The following is an 18161-nucleotide window of genomic DNA, read 5'->3' as shown; positions in this document are numbered from 1 at the left end:
TCGCTCGATTTAGTCCGTTGGCTCAATTTTGGATTAAAATCTTTAAAATTAATGGTAAAATTCATATTTTAATTATTTCTACTTCATGAAACTACAAGATTTAATTTTTTTTAATTTTTAAAATAATAATTAATTTATTGATTAATTATTTACTAATTATTCAGAATTTACAACAACGTGATTTTAGAGATTTTAAGAATTTATAAATAAAATGAATTAAAATTAACTTTTTAAGATATATTACTCAACAATTTTTTTTGCTTTATAGTTATGTATTAAATCTTTTTTTAATTTTATTATTTAATTATATTTAAAGCAGAGTTTGTTGTAATATAAACCAATCACAATGACAATAATAAGTAAAGAGCAAAAGACTAAAGGGGCTTAAAGAAATGTTTTGGACTCTAGGGTATTTTGTTAGTACTAATATCTAGAATTTAATCAACAACACAACTTATTAAAGTTTTTAGAAATTTCGGCAGAATTTTTTTTATAATTAGAAATCTCCACCAAATATAATTTTTTTTCACAAATCAAACATGTCTTTAAACAATTTTAACGAAAATTCAGCAGAATTTTTCTTTAATTCTAAGACCTCCCCTAAAAAATATTTATCAAGTTTCACACAAGAAACAGTTGCAAGCATAAATTAAAACAAACACACATTCAAACAAACATCAAATCATAGTCATTCTAGTGCACATCCCCTTATTATTCTATAATTTTTCAGCAAATAAGAATTTTGAGAAGGCGACACTAGCATTACAAGAAAAATGCTGAGAGTAGTCAGATTTTCCGTCAGAAAAACAAACAAAATTCGACGGTAAGTAAGTTACCGTCAGATTTACCATCAGAGAGAATCAAACAGTATAAACCTCACCGGTAAATGTCTACTGTCAAAATTTTTTCGTCCGACGGTAATTACCGTCAGATTCTACGACGAATTACCTGCTCGAAGAACTATTTGGTTACCGGCAGATTTTTTCACGATAATGTTGGCACCACAATATGTTGTTTACCGCACTATTACTGTCAGATTATTCCCTCGGTGAATCCGATGGTAATGTCAATTCTTTTTAAAAAATGTGTGAAATAGATCTTCAATTTTAATTTTTTTTATTAAATTTATTTTTTTATACAATTAATGGTCAATTTATAAATAACAGAAACTTATTATTTAAAATAAATTATCAAATGTTCAAATAAATTAAAAGTCAAGTAAATCAAATAAATATAATAAAACAATAAAACGAAACACTAATCAATAAAGATCCAGGTAGTCCTCCTCTTCGTCGTCGTCATCGTCGTTCCCGTAGCCTTGATGAGGCAGCGTAGAAGGTGGTGATGTCTGTGTGCCACTAGCAGAACTGCTGCCACCAGGATTGATGATGCCAGTGGCGCGCATCTGAGCTTCCATCCGCTGCTCCCTCCGCTCTAGCCTGAGGTCATTCGTGTTTGTCACACGTGTAAGGATCTCCTGATATCTCTCGCGATAATTGTTTAACTCTTGAGCATGTTGGTGAAGGCTGCGGATGAGCTCCTGCACCTGTAGCCTCAAATCAACGCCTTCCTCGGGATCGACAGCTCACTAGTGGCAGAGGCAGGTGATGGCCTCAACGTAGAGGTGCAGAAGCTGCTAGCAAAGAATGATCCCAGCCCGTATATGCAGTTCTTGCATGCGACTGAGGTGGTCTCGCACCAAACTACATCGGGATCGACGACTGAAGCAGTAAAGCCATCGGTAGTGACCTTCCCATTTTGCTGAGATTGCTGAGTCACAGCCTCTAGTCTCTGCGTGAATGACTCCTATGTAACAAATATTTTTGTGATTAGTACGACAGCTATATAGTTAGTCTCTAATTTCATATCAGAAGATCAGATGTATGTTTACTAATATAATGATCCAGAGACTGCTGATTAGCAAATCTCGCTTTGTTCTCCTTCAGCATGTGAGTGTACTTGAACGTCTCTGCCAATGTTGCCTCGCAATCCAACAACTTCGACTACACATATTGCATTGAAATAATATGATTAGAATGCCTAGTAATGATATGTAAAAGAATACAACAAAGTTAATAACAAAATTAAAGACACTACATACCAGCCTGGTCTTATTCTTTATGTCGGTCTACTAGGACGTAGGGGTGGCAAAGCGGGCCGGCCCGCTCCAACCCACCCGCCCCGTTTAGGCCCGCCTCATAAACGGGGCGGACCGCCCCGCCCCGCCAACTAAAATGGGTTCAAAATGCTAGCCCGCCCCGCTTTATGGCGGATTGGCGGGTTGGCGGGCTAGCCCGCTTGACTCTTTTTTTTTTGAAAAAAAAATTAATTAAAATTAACCAAAAAATAATAATTAAAAAATAAAATACAAATTAAAAATAGTCAAATTATAATATAATTTTTTTACTTTTTTTTTTGAATTTTTAACTACAATAAAATTATTCAAAATAATATTTGTCAATAAAATCATCTTTATTTTAAAAAATAAGTCACATAATTTGAGCATATATACGAAATTGTAAAATAAAATAAATAAAGTTAATAAATAAAAGAAGAATAAAAACAAAAAATGAAAAAAAAGTGTTTAAAAATTCTATAATTATTAATTTTATAATAGTAACCACTCTTTTATTTAATAAAAAACAAAAAAAAAACAAAAATCTTCGGCCCGGCGAACCGACCCACCCCGCCCCGCCAAAACCCGTCAATTTGGCGGTGCGGGTTTGGCGGGTTTTTTTAATTTGGCGGGCTCCAAATTCTAGCCCGACCCGCCTTTTTTAGCGGGTTTAGCGGATCGGTCCGGCGGACTCGACCCGTTTTGCCATCCCTACTAGTAGGACGACCTGACCGATTTCCTGTTAACTCTGTTGGTGAGATGCTCATGCTTGAACACCTTATCGGTCTACCAGTGAACTAACATAACATTCTTTATTTTCGATCAGAGCCAGGTCGTCAGGTAGTCCCACCGCTCATGAACATCCTCTAGTATCTGCTGGAGCCACCGACCCATTCTATGGTCGTATATTTTCTTAATGAGAGCATCATGCTCAATGACCCATATAAAATTCAGCTGCGCAAAGAAACTTTAAAATTAGTTAATCAAAATAGAAAAAATAAACTAGCTAAAAAGGTTTGAATATAAAAAAAATCAATTACCGCCCATTTATAAAGCCATCACTCTCTAGTCAGCGGAGATCTTCTTGTAGCTGGGCCAGGAATGGTTGTACGTTAGCTTGATGATGTTGGTCATCTTCTGCATGTGTTGCTGTTCGGCTCAAACCTATTAGCAATCCACAAACAAACTAATATGGCATTAAAAATTAAAACTTAGAAGCAAATAACCATGATATATAGTCTATAACTAGAATGCGCCACAAACACTTTTAATAAACAATTAACTTGTACAACACCAAATGTCAATAATCAATGAACAACAGGAAATAATCAAGAATTAACATCCATAAATTCACTAAATCCACTAAACTAGAATCAATAATTAGACACTTTCAGCAATTCAATATTCAGAAAATATAGAAGACTTAAAGTGATACTTATCTTGTTCCGCTATCAGACCAAATCATCAACTATATGAGGGGAGGTGGTAGAGAGGCATCAGCTACCACACTTCCCTGATATGACTCTGGGGCCACAGCTTTCGTCGCTGCAGGCCGTGTCGCCATGGCAGCGGACTGCGGAGCAGTTTGAGGTGGCGTCAGCATCGTAGATGGAAGAATATAGTTGTGATTAGCGACCATGATAAACAGTTGGTCTGCTAAACCCACAACCTATGACATCATTGGGGTAGTCAGAGTAGAAGGAGAGGATCCATAATTCTCAGGGGTCCCAGAAGAAATCCTCCTTCTACCACGACCACATCTATGACCAGTTGCCTGATCCACACTGAACCTCCACCTATCATCATGTCCACAAATAGCATACCAATTAATAGAAATTCAAAACAAAAAATCAACAATACATTATAATAATACCAATGTAACTCTTATAACTAATATCACAACATTAAATTCAACATTGGATAATCTAAACAACAAGAATCTTTAAACACAACTATTTCAATCATAATGTGCATTATTGGATCTAATCAGATACTAAGTTTGGAAAACACTTCAATCAAGCAAGGCAACAAATCAAGAAAGCAATGTTGTGAAGGTAGCATACACTTAGGCAATAGGATTTAGAAGTTAAAGCAACCAAATACTTCAAAAGCGCTCAAAAACACTTAGGCAATAGGAATTGATGCAATTGTGATGGATTGTGCAAAAGAGAAGTTTTAGAGTGTGTTGTGTTGTGATTGAAATTCCATTTTTTTTAAAGAATCCAACTTGGTATTTACACACAACATATATACTCAAAACTCAAGTAATAAATAATTTCCAACACATTACAATCATTTCTCACAAAAAGATTTAATTAACTATGCCAAGCAAAAATCAAACATCCTAAATCACATGGTAGCTACAACACGTGATTTAAAACGGATAACAGACATAGAGGCATATAAACGAACACTTGGCGTGCATATACATCAAAGATGCAAAATCAACACAACTAAGTAACAGTTGACAATTCAAATTCAAGTCAATGTTATTCAACCAAATTTCAGCAATTATTCAACAAAACAAATAGTCTTTTAACATTAATTCACACGAATTTAGCATGTTCAACACAAAATCAGCAACATTATCCATCAATTCAGTCAGTTTTCAACACTTTCAGCAATATAACACAAACTAATAATCCTAAAACTAACCTATCTCAACCATCTAAAAGCCACTAAAATAAGAAAATTAGCTCTAACTAAATTAACTAACTAAAATTAAACTGATGAAACAACCTAACCAAAATAGAATTTGAAGAAGAAAGAAAAATAGAGGTTAGAGAAATATGGAATATAGAACAAGGAGAGAACAGAGAAGAGGTGAAGATGTAGTGACACTATAATGTTGCTGGAGCTAGAGGTAGTGGAAGGTTGGTCGTCGTAGGCTGGGGAACTTGCCAGAAGACTGGGACAGGGGCTTCCTTGTTCTTCTGCACTGAAGGTTGGACTCGCGGCAAAGCAAAGCAGCGGCGGCGCGAGGATGTAGGGGCGACCGTGGGTTGACGACAACGGAGAGGGGGCTGTGATTGTGGAGGTACTAGCGGCGATAATGGAGAGTGGAAGAAGTTAGAGAAAGGGTGAAATTCAAATGAGGGAAAGAGGGTTTGCGCCTTTAATTTACGTGCTAAAAGATGCACTAATATATTTTTGTTTTCCTCCAAATATTACCAATGAAGTTACTATCGGAAACTTAAATCTAACGGTAATTATATAACCTTACGAATTCGACGCTCTTACCGACGATAAATCCGATGGTAAATCCGCCGCTACTCTGTGACGCTAAAGCCAACGGTAAATCTGACGATATTCAACATTTTTCTTGTAGTGCAGATAACCTTCTCTCATTTATGTCCTAAAACTCTATCATTAAAAAATAAGTTTGGCATAAAATATAAACAATTCATTATATTAAGATATGGAGAACCAACCTGAGCATTGGACGAACAACTCACGAAATATAACTACGAAAACTACAAAAAAAGCAAACTCCAATGAATTTCAAAGAAAATAACCTAGTCCTAATTAAAAAAGACAACTTATTACATTCACTAGGTGAAACTAATTCAAAAAGTCATTTAATTTAACTAATCTAACGAACTTAATTAATAAAAATATATTAATTTAAAATACAAAACTGAATTCACCTAAAATAATCTAGTTTTAAAACAAAGTTAACCGTGACAACCTAAATTGAATGAATTAATCTTAATTATTCTAAATAAAAACACAAATTTTCAAAAAATTACAAATTTAAAATTTTAAACTTCAATTTTAAAATAAAAATACCCTAACCATTAAATAATAAAAAAAACATAATCTAAACACAATTTAAAATAGAAATTTTCAAAAAAAAATAAATTTTCCAACAGACTTAAATTTTAAAATAAAAAATCAAATATAAAATTAATAAAATACATATAAAATACGTAAAAAATAAAAAATAAAAAAACTAAACATGGTCATTGAGTTGCGGTGGAGGTGATAGTGTCAAACTTTCCCACCTCTATCATTAACGAGTAGTGTTAGGTTTTTTAGCAAAAAAATAACAAATTGAATAATGGGGAGAATTTACACTAATTTGGAGGAAGAAAGAACGACAGTGGCCAACGACAACGGCGACCCACAAAGCAGCGGCGATGGAGACGGACCTTGACAGCAATGTCTAGACCTTTGATGGCTCGGCTAGAACAATGCAGGAGAGGGACTCATTTGCTGCGAAAAGGGGCATTGCTGCCCAGACAGGAACGATAGCTGGCGATGGAAACGGTGAGAGAGAAAGAGAAAGGAGAGGGAGAGAAGTTGCAGAAATGAGGGGGAGAGTTTTGATTTCGAATTTAGAACAATTATACTGTCAGATTTATCAGCGGATAAATCCAATAGTAAAGTGTTGGTTGTTGCCTAAGCGGCACATTTTACTATCGTACTACTGTCAAAATTTTTGACGCTAAATTTGGTGTTAATAAAAAATTTTGCATCCCTATTTACTGTCGGATGTAGTTATAGAATTTTGAATCCGATGGTAAAGTCAGTCACTAAATTTGATGGTATTAAGTGTATTTTTTGTATTGTATATTCTTTTTTTAAATGGCTATACACGTAATTAAAGTAAAAAATAGTTATTTTTATAATGTGTTGTTACGTAATTGAATAAATGTGTAAAACTATTTTATATTAATAGTGTATCAAAATTAAATTCATATAAAAATGTGGAAGATGTTAAAGTTAACAACTTTATACATAGAGGTAAACTAATCTTATATCATTTTTTCCACACTAACCAAATTATTAGAAAATTCAGATAATAATTCAGAAGAAACTTAATCAAATAATCGTATATAGCTAGCTACTTGAGATAAAAAGATACACATGCAAGAATAATGCATAGTATTATGCATTATGATAAGGAAAAGACTAGAGTAATAAGAAAAAAGATAACAGTATTTACTATATGTTTAATCTGTGAGGGTAATGGAATTTATATCCAATTTCAAAAAACTTACAAACACCAAGTTTGGTGAAACCAAAATGTGATCACAATCATCAATTTTTTTTTATGCTGCTGATAGCTCCAATAACACCAAAACTCCAGAGAATGAACAAGATGACTATAAAATTTTTGCTATTAGCTTGATATATATATCTTAGAATGCTCCTCTCCACAATCATGCCTTTGCATAATGGAATTTAGCATATGCTCCTATTTGGATGAATTTGTTAAAATATCAATAAAAGTAGGTAATCAATAAAACTCAACTTTTATTCGGCCAATGATTATTAAGACTCATTAATAAATGTAAAAAAAGGACACCTTTAAATTTAATGTTTCATATTTTTATCGTTTTATAATACAAAAAAAATAATAATTAAATAAATTTTTAATCAAATTACTGTGTATTTTTTTTCTTTGTATGTTACGTGTATTACAAGGTTCTAAAAACCGGATTGGAATGACCGGTTCGACTGGGTTAACCCAGAACCAATCAGTTGACCGGTCCGATTAACATTCAAAATCAGTTTGCAAAAAATTGGTGAAAAAATCGGTCGAACCGATCGTTAATCGAAAAATCGGATGAACCGTCCAATTTTTTTGAAGGTCCTGTTCTTCCATTCAACATAAAAATGGTGTCGTTTTGTTAAAAAAAAAATGCGTGAAGACCCCCAAATGCCCAATCCCCTCTCCCTTAGCTTCTCCCTTCTTGCTCACTCTCATCAGTCTCACTCACTAAAATGGCACAAAATTCCTAATTTCAAAGGTGGTGGCAACTTTGGAGAGCAGCGAAAGAATGAGCGGAGCCCTTGTCACAGCACGGCAGCGGCAGAGGAAGGAGGCAGTGAAGCTGTGTCTAAAGATGATGTGCATGGCTTCTTTTCATTGTTGTAGTGTCTCTCACTCTCTGTCTCAGCCGCCGCTACTCTTCTCCTCCTCACCGTCTCTGTGCTCGTCGTGAAGCCTGCCTCTGTCCTCGCCATCGTTGGCCGCCTCTTTCTCGTCGTCAAAAATACCTCTGTCTCCGAGCCATCTCTCTCTGTGCGAAGTGCAAATGTACCCATGCCACCGTGGACTCTTCACCGTCGCCGTGAGTTCTTAAATCTTCACCGTCCTTCAACATCTTCTTGGTGGTCTTATTTATTTTCACTGATTTTCTCCCTTTTTCACTTTAGTTTTTGATTTGTTTTCTCTGTTGTGAAGCCATTGATTATTTGTTAACTTTATTTATTCTGATTTCTGAGTTGCTTCACTTGCTTGTTGCTGATTTTTTTAGGGTAAAGTATCTTTTTTGTCCTTGAAGTTTTTAAAAAGTTTCAAAATACCCTTAAGTTTTCATTTGTTTCAATTTTTATCCTTGATGTTTTAAATATGCTTCGATTATATCCTTTTTGTTAATTTTTTAATAGTCAACCAATAGTCAACTTTTTGTTTCCAATTTTAACCCCTAATCCTAATAGTGTTTGACAGTTGGCACACTGCCTAATCCATCCTCTCCCTTTCTTCCCAATGTCATTCCATTCCAACAGACCAATACCTCCACTTTTCTTCCCAACCATCGCTCATCCTCTCATCCATCTCTCTCGCTGCAACCACTGGCACCACCACCAACCACTACCACCAATCTCTATCTCCATTTCTCACTCACTTTTCTCTCATGCCAACTCTCATTCTCCCTTGCTCCTCACTGTCTCACTAAACATCGTGCACATTTTATCAATTCACACATTTGGCTCAATTGCAGAATGAAGTGCCAAAGCTACAGCAATATCAATGAGTTAAAAACACAAAAATTGAATATAAAAGAGTGATATTGACAAATTAATAACAAAACCATTTGGGCAAATAAACCATAATTGTAGATCTGAACAAGAAATTAAACATCGTCGTTTTCATTGGGTTGTTTCTGAAATTAGTTAATGTTCAAGATATGGACATGGGCAAAAGGAGAGGGAGAGTTGAGGCTGTCGGAGAGGGAAGCCATAGCGGACATAATGGCAGACCTTGAGGTACAGTGAAACACGGACGACGGAGCTTTGGCGTAGTGAATCGCGAGCGGCGGAGTTCCAGGCGCAGTTAATCGTGGAGCATGAGCTTGAGGCGCCGTGAATGGTGGATGCTGTGTGAGACTTGAGTGTGTGGGATTGGGAGAAGAGAAACGTGTGAGTGATTGGTATTCGGACCCTGTCTTTTGCTGCTTTATGATCATGAAAATAGAGATAGGTGAGTGGTGAGGGAGATGGATGAATGATGTTGGAGATGAAGATGGAGATTGGTGGTGGTGGTTGGTAGTGGTGGTTGGTGGTGGCGCCGGTGGTTACAGTGAGAGAGATGGATGAGAGGATGAGCGATGGTTGGGAAGAAAAGTGAAGGTGTTGGTTTGTTGGAATAGAATGAGATTGGGAAGAAAGGGAGAGGATGGATTAGGCAGTGTGCCAACTGTCAAGCATTGTTAGGATTAGGGGTTAAAATTGGAAACAAAAAGTTGACTATTCGTTGACTATCAAAAACTTAACAAAAAGGATATAATTGAAGCATATTTAAAACATCAAGGATAAAATTGAAATAAATTAAAACTTAAGGGTATTTTTGAAACTTTTCAAAAACTTCAGGGACAAATTATACTTTACCCTTTTTTTATTATTAGTTGATAGTGCTATGATGCATTGCTTCACTACATAGTTTATGAAAAATCGTAATCTTCTCTATGTTTCTGTTAATGAAATATAGTGGTAACAGAGTATAAAGAATAAATGTTGAAAACTAGTGATCACATATTGTGGAATTCTATATTCTGTAATGTATTCTTCTAATTATCCTTCTAATTTTGATATAATTTCAGTTTCTGGATTTTGAATGCTGAATTGAATTTTGGTATAATTTTATAATGCTGAACAGACTTGATATAATTTTGGATTTTGAATGGCTATAATTTTGAATTTTGCTGACATTGTTGTAATGGCTGAGGTTTTATTTTACCGTAATTGTTGTAATGGTTGAAACATGAAGTTGGGTTTTCAGGGGGCAGGACATGGTTTGTTTTGCACATCTTGAGAAAATGTTACTGCTGAGATTAGTTCATAGCTATTTCTAATTGGTAATTTAGCATTAATTGAGTGAGTTTCGTCTAATTAAGTAATTAATGATGTTGGTAATTGTTGATTGAATATGGATATAGTATTTTATGCCATGATTTCTTTTAGTTATAAATTTTGATGTTTGAATTCGAATGTAGAATTTTAATGATGAGATGAGATATAGTTTAGTTAGTGGATGGGTTATGAAATTTTAAATTTTATTATTATATGAATGATTAAATTTAAATTTTAAAAGATTTATATTGTATTTTTAATAATTTTATTTTATATTTAACGAAATCGGTTCGACCACGGTTGAACTATTGAACCATTGAACTAGTTACTCGACCGGTTCAATTAATTCAGTAATAATAAAAACATATCATTTAATTAGAAATGACACAGAAATTTTTAATAAATGACACTAAAAGTATTTAAAAAATCACAAGTCCAAGAACTTATCTCACTCAATTAATAAAATATATTTAAATGCATTTTAGAATTAAAAAAATACATCAATTTGTTGCTAAATGACATAGGAATAGCTAGACCTCTTATATATGAATTTAATACCACTCAACTAGTTAAATGATAAGAAAAGTATATCATTTAGTTGAAATGACACAGTTACAAAATTTTGGTGTCAAAATACTCCTCCTCTTCCTCCTCCTCCTCCTCCTCCTCCTCCTCCTCCTCCTCCTCCTCCTCCTCCTCATCATCATCATCATCATCATCATCATCATCATCATCATCATCATCATCATCTTGTTTCACATTCTCATAATTCTTATTTCATCTTTTTAACAAAAATCTATGTCACAGTTGTTAAGAGAATAATTAGAATCAAATTAGATCAATTAGTATCATTTGTATTTATATAGCCTATCTATATATTAATTATAGAATTTTATGCTTTTATTATTTTGATTCTTCTAGCACCTATATATACCCCTTGTACATTGTACTTTTCTTCAGATTGAATTATACACAAAACACTTTCTTTAGATTGCTCTCTTGTTTCTAACATGGTATCAAGAGCGTAGGTTTTTTTCCCATGATTTTTCGTTCATAGTTCTGGTTTCTTTTTCTTCTCCCGGCAGCCTCTCTCGTCCTCATTTTGCTAGCTGATGAGCGGATAATTTATACGCTTTTTGGCATTATTTTTAGTATATTTTTAGTATATTTTAGTTAGTTTTTATTACATTTTTATTAGTTTTTAGTTAAAATTCACTTTTCTGGGCTTTACTATGAGTTTGTGTATTTTTCTGTGATTTCAGGTATTTTCTGGCTGAAATTGAGGGACCTGAGCAAAAATCTGATTCAGAGGCTGAAAAGGACTGCAGATGCTGTTGGATTCTGACCTCCCTGCACTCGAAGTGGATTTTCTGGAGCTACAGAAGCCCAATTGGCGCGCTCTCAATTGTGTTGGAAAGTAGACATCTTGGGCTTTCCAGAAATGTATAATAGTCCATATTTTGTCTGAGATTTGATGGCCCAAACCGGCGTTGCAAATCAGCTTCAGAAATTCCGGCGTTAAGTGCCGGAACTGGCACAAAAATTGGAGTTAAACGCCCAAACTGGCATAAAAGCTGGCGTTTAACTCCAGAAAAAGTCTCTACACATGGAAGCTTCAATGCTCATCCCAAGCACACACCAAGTGGACCCCGGAAGTGGATTTTTACGTCATTTACTCATTTCTGTATACCCTAGGTTACTAGTTCACTATTAATAGGATCTTTTGACATTGTATCTGAACATCATGACACCTTACACGTTTCTCATTGTATCTTCTACAGCATGAGTCTCTAAATCCCATGGTTGGGGGTGAGAGCTCTGCTGTGTCTTGATGGATTAATACAATTACTACTGTTTTTCATTCAATCACGCTTGCTTCTATTTTAAGATATCACTTGTTCCTAAACCTGATGAATGTGATTATCTGTGACACTCATTATCATTCTCACCTATGAACGTTTGCCTGACAACCACCTCCGTTCTACCTTAGATTGAGTAGATATCTCTTGGATTCCTTAATCAGAATCTTCGTGGTATAAGCTAGAATTGATAGCGGCATTCAAGAGAATCCGGAAGGTCTAAACCTTGTCTGTGGTATTCTGAGTAGGATTCAAGGATTGAATGACTGTGACGAGCTTCAAACTCCTGAAGGCTGGGCGTTAGTGACAGACGCAAAAGAATCACTGGATTCTATTCCAACTTGATTGAGAACCGCAGATGATTAGCCGTGCTGTGACAGAGCGCGTTGAACATTTTCACTGAGAGGATGGGAGGTAGCCATTGACAATGGTGAAACCCTACATACAGCTTGCCATGGAAGGAGTCTTGCATGCTTGAAGAAGAAGACAGTAGGAAAGCAGAGATTCAGAAGATAGAGCATCTCCAAAACCTCAACCTGTTCTCCATTACTGCAAAACAAGTACTTATTTCATGTTCTTTTACTTTTTACAATCAACCCTGATAATTATTGATATCCTGACTAAGAGTTACAAGATAACCATAGCTTGCTTCAAGCCGACAATCTTCGTGGGATCGACCCTTACTCACGAAGGTATTACTTGGACGACCCAGTGCACTTGCTGGTTAGTTGTGCGGAATTGCAAAAGTGTGATTGCAATTTCGTGCACCAAGTTTTTGGCGCCGTTGCCGGGGATTGTTCGAGTTTGGACAACTGACGGCTTATCTTGTTGCTTAGATTACGACTGTTTTATTTTTGTTGGTTTAGAGTCTTTTATTTGAGTCTAGTTTCATATTTTAAGTTTGGTGTCAATTGCATGCCTTTGTTTTCTTTTAATTTTTCGAATTTGCATGTCCTTAGCTCTTTCTTGACTTTTAAAAATTCTAAGTTTGGTGTCCTCTTTGTGTTTTCCTTTAAAATTTTCGAAAATTTGTGTTTGATTTTCTAAAAATTTTAAGTTTGGTGTCATTTTGTTGTTTTTCTCTTTCCTCATTTCAAAAATTGAATCTTTTTCAAAATAATTTTCAATCATATCTTTTCAATTGCTAATTCCAAAATCTTTTTCTTAATTAACTAATTGATTTAGTTTTCAATCTGTTTTGATCTTATTTTTCTTTAGTTTTCGAAATTTTATTTTAAATTTTTCGGTCACCTTTAATAAAAAAAAATAAAAAACAATTTTACTTTACTTGTGAATCCATTTCATATTCCCTTTCTCCATCATGGACCTAAGTGAAATTGAGCAGTCCAGAAGGACTCTAGGGTCATATGCTAACCCTATTACAGCTGCATATGGGAGTAGCATCTGTATACCTCCCATTAAAGCAAGCAGCTTTGAGCTAAATTCTCAACTCATTATCATGGTACAGCAAAATTGCCAGTATTCCGGTCTTCCACAGGAAGAACCTACTGAGTTTCTGGCACAGTTCTTACAAATTGCTGACACAGTACGTGATAAAGAGGTGGATCAGGATGTCTACAGACTATTACTGTTTCCATTTGTTGTAAAAGATCAAGCTAAGAGGTGGTTGAATAACCAACCTACAGCAAGCATAAAGACATGGAAACAGTTATCAGACAAATTTCTGAATCAATTTTACCCTCCAAAAAGGACGACACAGCTAAGGCTAGACATCCAAGGCTTTAAACAAGAGGACAATGAATCCCTTTATAATGTCTGGGAGAGGTATAGAGGTATGCTAAGAAAATGCCCCTCTGAAATATTTTCAGAGTAGGTACAGTTAGACATCTTCTACTATGGGCTTACAAAAAAAGCTCAGATATCTTTAGACCACTCAGCTGGTGGATCTATACATATGAGGAAGACGATTGAGGAGGCTCAAGAGCTTATAGATACTGTTGCTAGAAATCAACATTTGTACTCTAGCAATGAGTTCTCTACAAAAGAATAAGTTATGGCAGTAGCCACTGATCCTAATCCTCAAGAACAGATGGTTGAGCTTAATCAGCAATTACACCTGATGACAAAACAGTTAGCAGAATTTAAAGAGATGCTCCAAGAAACTAAAATTGCTAACAAGAACATAGAATCACAGTTAAATCAGGCAAAACAGCAGTTATCTAAACAGATAACAGAAGAATGCCAAGCAGTTCAACTGAGGAGTGGGAAGACATTGAATAACACTGCTCAAAGTAGCAAAAAGCCAATAAAGGAACAATTAACAGAGGATAACCAAACCACTGTCCAAAATCCCTCTGAGGACAGTAAGACCCCAGAGAGGAATACTCTTGGCGTCCAAACGCCAGAAAGGGGGGGGGAGCTGGCGTTAAACGCCCATTCCCTGCCCAGTTTTGGCGTTCAAATGCCAGAAAAGGGGGAAAAGTTGGCGTTAAACGCCCATTCTTTACCCAATCCTGGCGTTCAAACGCCAATGGGGAATCAGACACCTGAGAGTGCTGATAGTAACCCCTCTAAAAAGGCTTCTCCAACCACCTCTGTAAGGAATAAACCTGCAGCAACTAAGGTTGAGGAATATAAAGCCAAGATGCCTTATCCTCAGAAACTCCGCCAAGCAGAACAGGATAAGCAATTTGCCCGCTTTGCAGACTATCTAAGGACTCTTGAAATAAAGATTCCGTTTGCAGAGGCACTTGAGCAAATACCTTCTTATGCTAAGTTCATGAAAGAGATCTTAAGTCATAAGAAGGATTGGAGAGAAACTGAAAAAGTGTTTCTCACTGAAGAATGCAGTGCAGTCATTCTGAAAAGCTTACCAGAAAAGCTTCAAGATCCAGGAAGCTTTATGATACCATGCACATTAGAAGGTGCTTGCACCAAGACAGCCCTGTGTGACCTTGGAGCAAGTATTAATCTAATACCTGCATCCACTATCAGAAAGCTTGGGTTGACTGAAGAAGTCAAACCAACTCGGATATGTTTCCAACTTGCTGATGGCTCCGTTAAATATCCATCAGGCATAATTGAGGACATGATTGTCAAGGTTGGGCCATTCGCCTTTCCAACTGACTTTGTAGTGCTGGAAATGGAGGAGCACAAGAGTGCAACTCTCATTATAGGAAGACCTTTTCTAGCAACTGGACGAACTCTCATTGATGTACAAAAAGGAGAAGTATCCCTGAGAGTCAATGAGGATGAGTTCAAGTTGAATGCTGTAAAAGCTATGCAGCATCCAGACACACCAAATGACTGCATGGGTGCTGACATTATTGACTATTTGGTGGAAGAGATCAATATGACTGAAAGTTTAGAATCAGAGCTAGAGGACATCTTCAAGGATGTTCAGCCTGATCAGGAAGAACCTGAGGAAACAAAAAAATTTTTGAAAATTCCTCAGGAAGAGGATAAGCCTCCCAAACCTGAGCTCAAACCACTACCACCATCCCTGAAGTATGCATTTCTGGGAGAGGGTGACACTTTTTCAGTGATCATAAGCTCTGTTTTAAATCCACAGGAAGAGGAAGCACTGATTCAAGTGCTAAGGACACACAAGACAGCTCTTGGGTGGTCCATAAGTGATCTTAAGGGCATTAGCCCAGCAAGATGTATGCACAAGATCCTATTGGAGGATAATGCCAAACCAGTGGTTCAACCACAAAGGCGGCTAAATCCAGCCATGAAGGAGGTGGTGCAGAAAGAGGTCACTAAATTACTGGAGGCTGGGATTATTTATCCCATTTCTGATAGCCCCTGGGTGAGCCCTGTCCAAGTTGTCCCCAAGAAGGGAGGCATGACAGTAGTACATAATGAAAAAAATGAACTGGTTCCTACAAGAACAGTTACAGGGTGGCGTATGTGTATTGACTACAGAAGGCTCAATACAGCCACCAGAAAGGATCATTTTCCTTTACCATTCATAGACCAAATGCTAGAAAGACTAGCTGGTCATGATTATTACTGCTTTTTGGATGGCTATTCAGGTTACAACCAAATTGCAGTAGATCCTCAAGACCAAGAGAAAACAGCATTCACTTGTCCTTCTGGTGTGTTTGCCTACAGGAGAATGCCTTTTGGTCTGTGTAATGCTCCTGCAACTTTTCAGAGATGCATGCAATCCATCTTCTCTGATATGGTGGAGAAATTTCTGGAAGTCTTCATGGATGACTTCTCAGTATATGGAGACTCATTCAGCTCCTGTCTTAACCACCTAGCACTTGTCCTGAAAAGGTGCCAAGAGACTAACCTGGTTTTAAACTGGGAGAAATGTCACTTTATGGTGACTGAAGGAATTGTCCTTGGACACAAAATTTCAAGCAAGGGAATAAAGGTGGATAAGGCAAAGGTAGAGGTAATTGAAAAATTACCACCACCTGCCAATGTTAAGGCAATCAGAAGCTTTCTGGGGCATGCAGGATTCTACAGAAGGTTTATAAAGGATTTTTCGAAAATTACAAAACCTCTGAGCAACCTGCTAGCTACTGACACACCATTTGTGTTTGACACACAGTGTCTGCAGGCATTTGAGACCCTGAAAGCCAAGCTGGTTACAGCACCAGTCATCTCTGCACCAAACTGGACATTGCCATTCGAACTAATGTGTAATGCCAGTGACCATGCCATTGGTGCAGTATTGGGACAGAGGCATAACAAGCTTCTGTACGTCATTTATTGTGCCAGCCGTGTTCTAAATGATGCACAGAAGAATTACACAACCACAGAAAAAGAGTTACTTGCAGTGGTCTATGCCATTGACAAGTTTAGATCCTATCTAGTAGGATCAAAGGTGATTATGTACACTGACCATGCTGCTCTTAAGTACTTACTCACAAAGCAGGATTCAAAACCCAGGCTCATAAGATGGGTGTTGCTTCTGCAAGAGTTTGATATAGAAATAAGAGACAGAAAAGGGACAGAGAACCAAGTAGCTGATCATCTGTCCCGAATATAACCAGTAGCTGGGGCGTCCCTCCCTTTTACTGAGATCTCTGAGACCTTCCCAGATGAGTAACTTTTTGCCATCCAGGAAGCTTCATGGTTTGCAGATATTGTAAATTACAAAGCTGTGAGGTTCATACCCCAGGAGTACAGCAGGGTGCAAAGAAAGAAATTCATTTCAGATGCCAAGTACTACCTATGGGATGAGCCATATCTCTTTAAGAGATGTGCAGACGGAATGATCCGCAGATGTGTACCCAGAGAGGAAGCACAAAGGATCCTATGGCATTGCCATGGATCACAGTATGGGGGACATTTCGGAAGTGAGCGAACAGCCACTAAGGTCCTTCAATGTGGCTTCTACTGGCCTACTCTCTATAGAGATGCCCGAGAGTTTGTGCGTAACTGTGACAGTTGCCAAAGAGCTGGTAACTTGCCTCATGGATATGCCCTGCCTCAACAAGGGATCTTAGAGATTCAATTGTTTGATGTATGGGGTATTGATTTCATGGGTCCATTCCCATCATCATACTCAAACACTTACATTCTGGTAGCAGTGGACTATGTATCTAAATGGGTAAAAGCAATTGCTACACCCACTAATGATACTAAGACCGTGCTGAAATTCCTCCAGAAACACATCTTCAGCAGGTTTGGTGTTCCCACAGTACTAATCAGTGATGGGGGCACTCATTTCTGCAATAAACAGTTGTACTCTGCTATGGTCCGATATGGAATTAGCCACAAAGTAGCAACCCCATATCATCCACAGACAAATGGGCAAGCTGAAGTCTTTAACAGAGAGCTAAAAAGAATCCTAGAACGGACTGTAATTGCCCGTAGAAAGGATTGGGCAAAGAGCTTGGATGATGCTCTGTGGGCATACAGAACAGCATTCAAGACTCCAATAAGAACCTCTCCATACCAACTTGTGTATGGCAAGGCCTGTCATCTGCCCGTGGAACTGGAACATAAAGCCTACTGGGCAACCAGATTCCTAAACCTGGACGCTAAGTTAGCTGGTGAAAAAAGATTACTCCAACTAAATGAGCTAGATGAATTTAGACTCAATGCCTTTGAAAATGCAAAAATTTATAAGGAAAAGGCAAAGAAGTGGCATGACAAGAAGTTGTCATCCAGAGTCTTTGAGC

The sequence above is a fragment of the Arachis stenosperma genome, chromosome 4 (assembly GCF_014773155.1).
Source record: "Arachis stenosperma cultivar V10309 chromosome 4, arast.V10309.gnm1.PFL2, whole genome shotgun sequence".
NCBI lineage: Eukaryota > Viridiplantae > Streptophyta > Magnoliopsida > Fabales > Fabaceae > Arachis > Arachis stenosperma.
The sequence above is the reverse complement of the archived record's forward strand: the minus strand, read 5'-3'. Positions refer to the sequence as shown.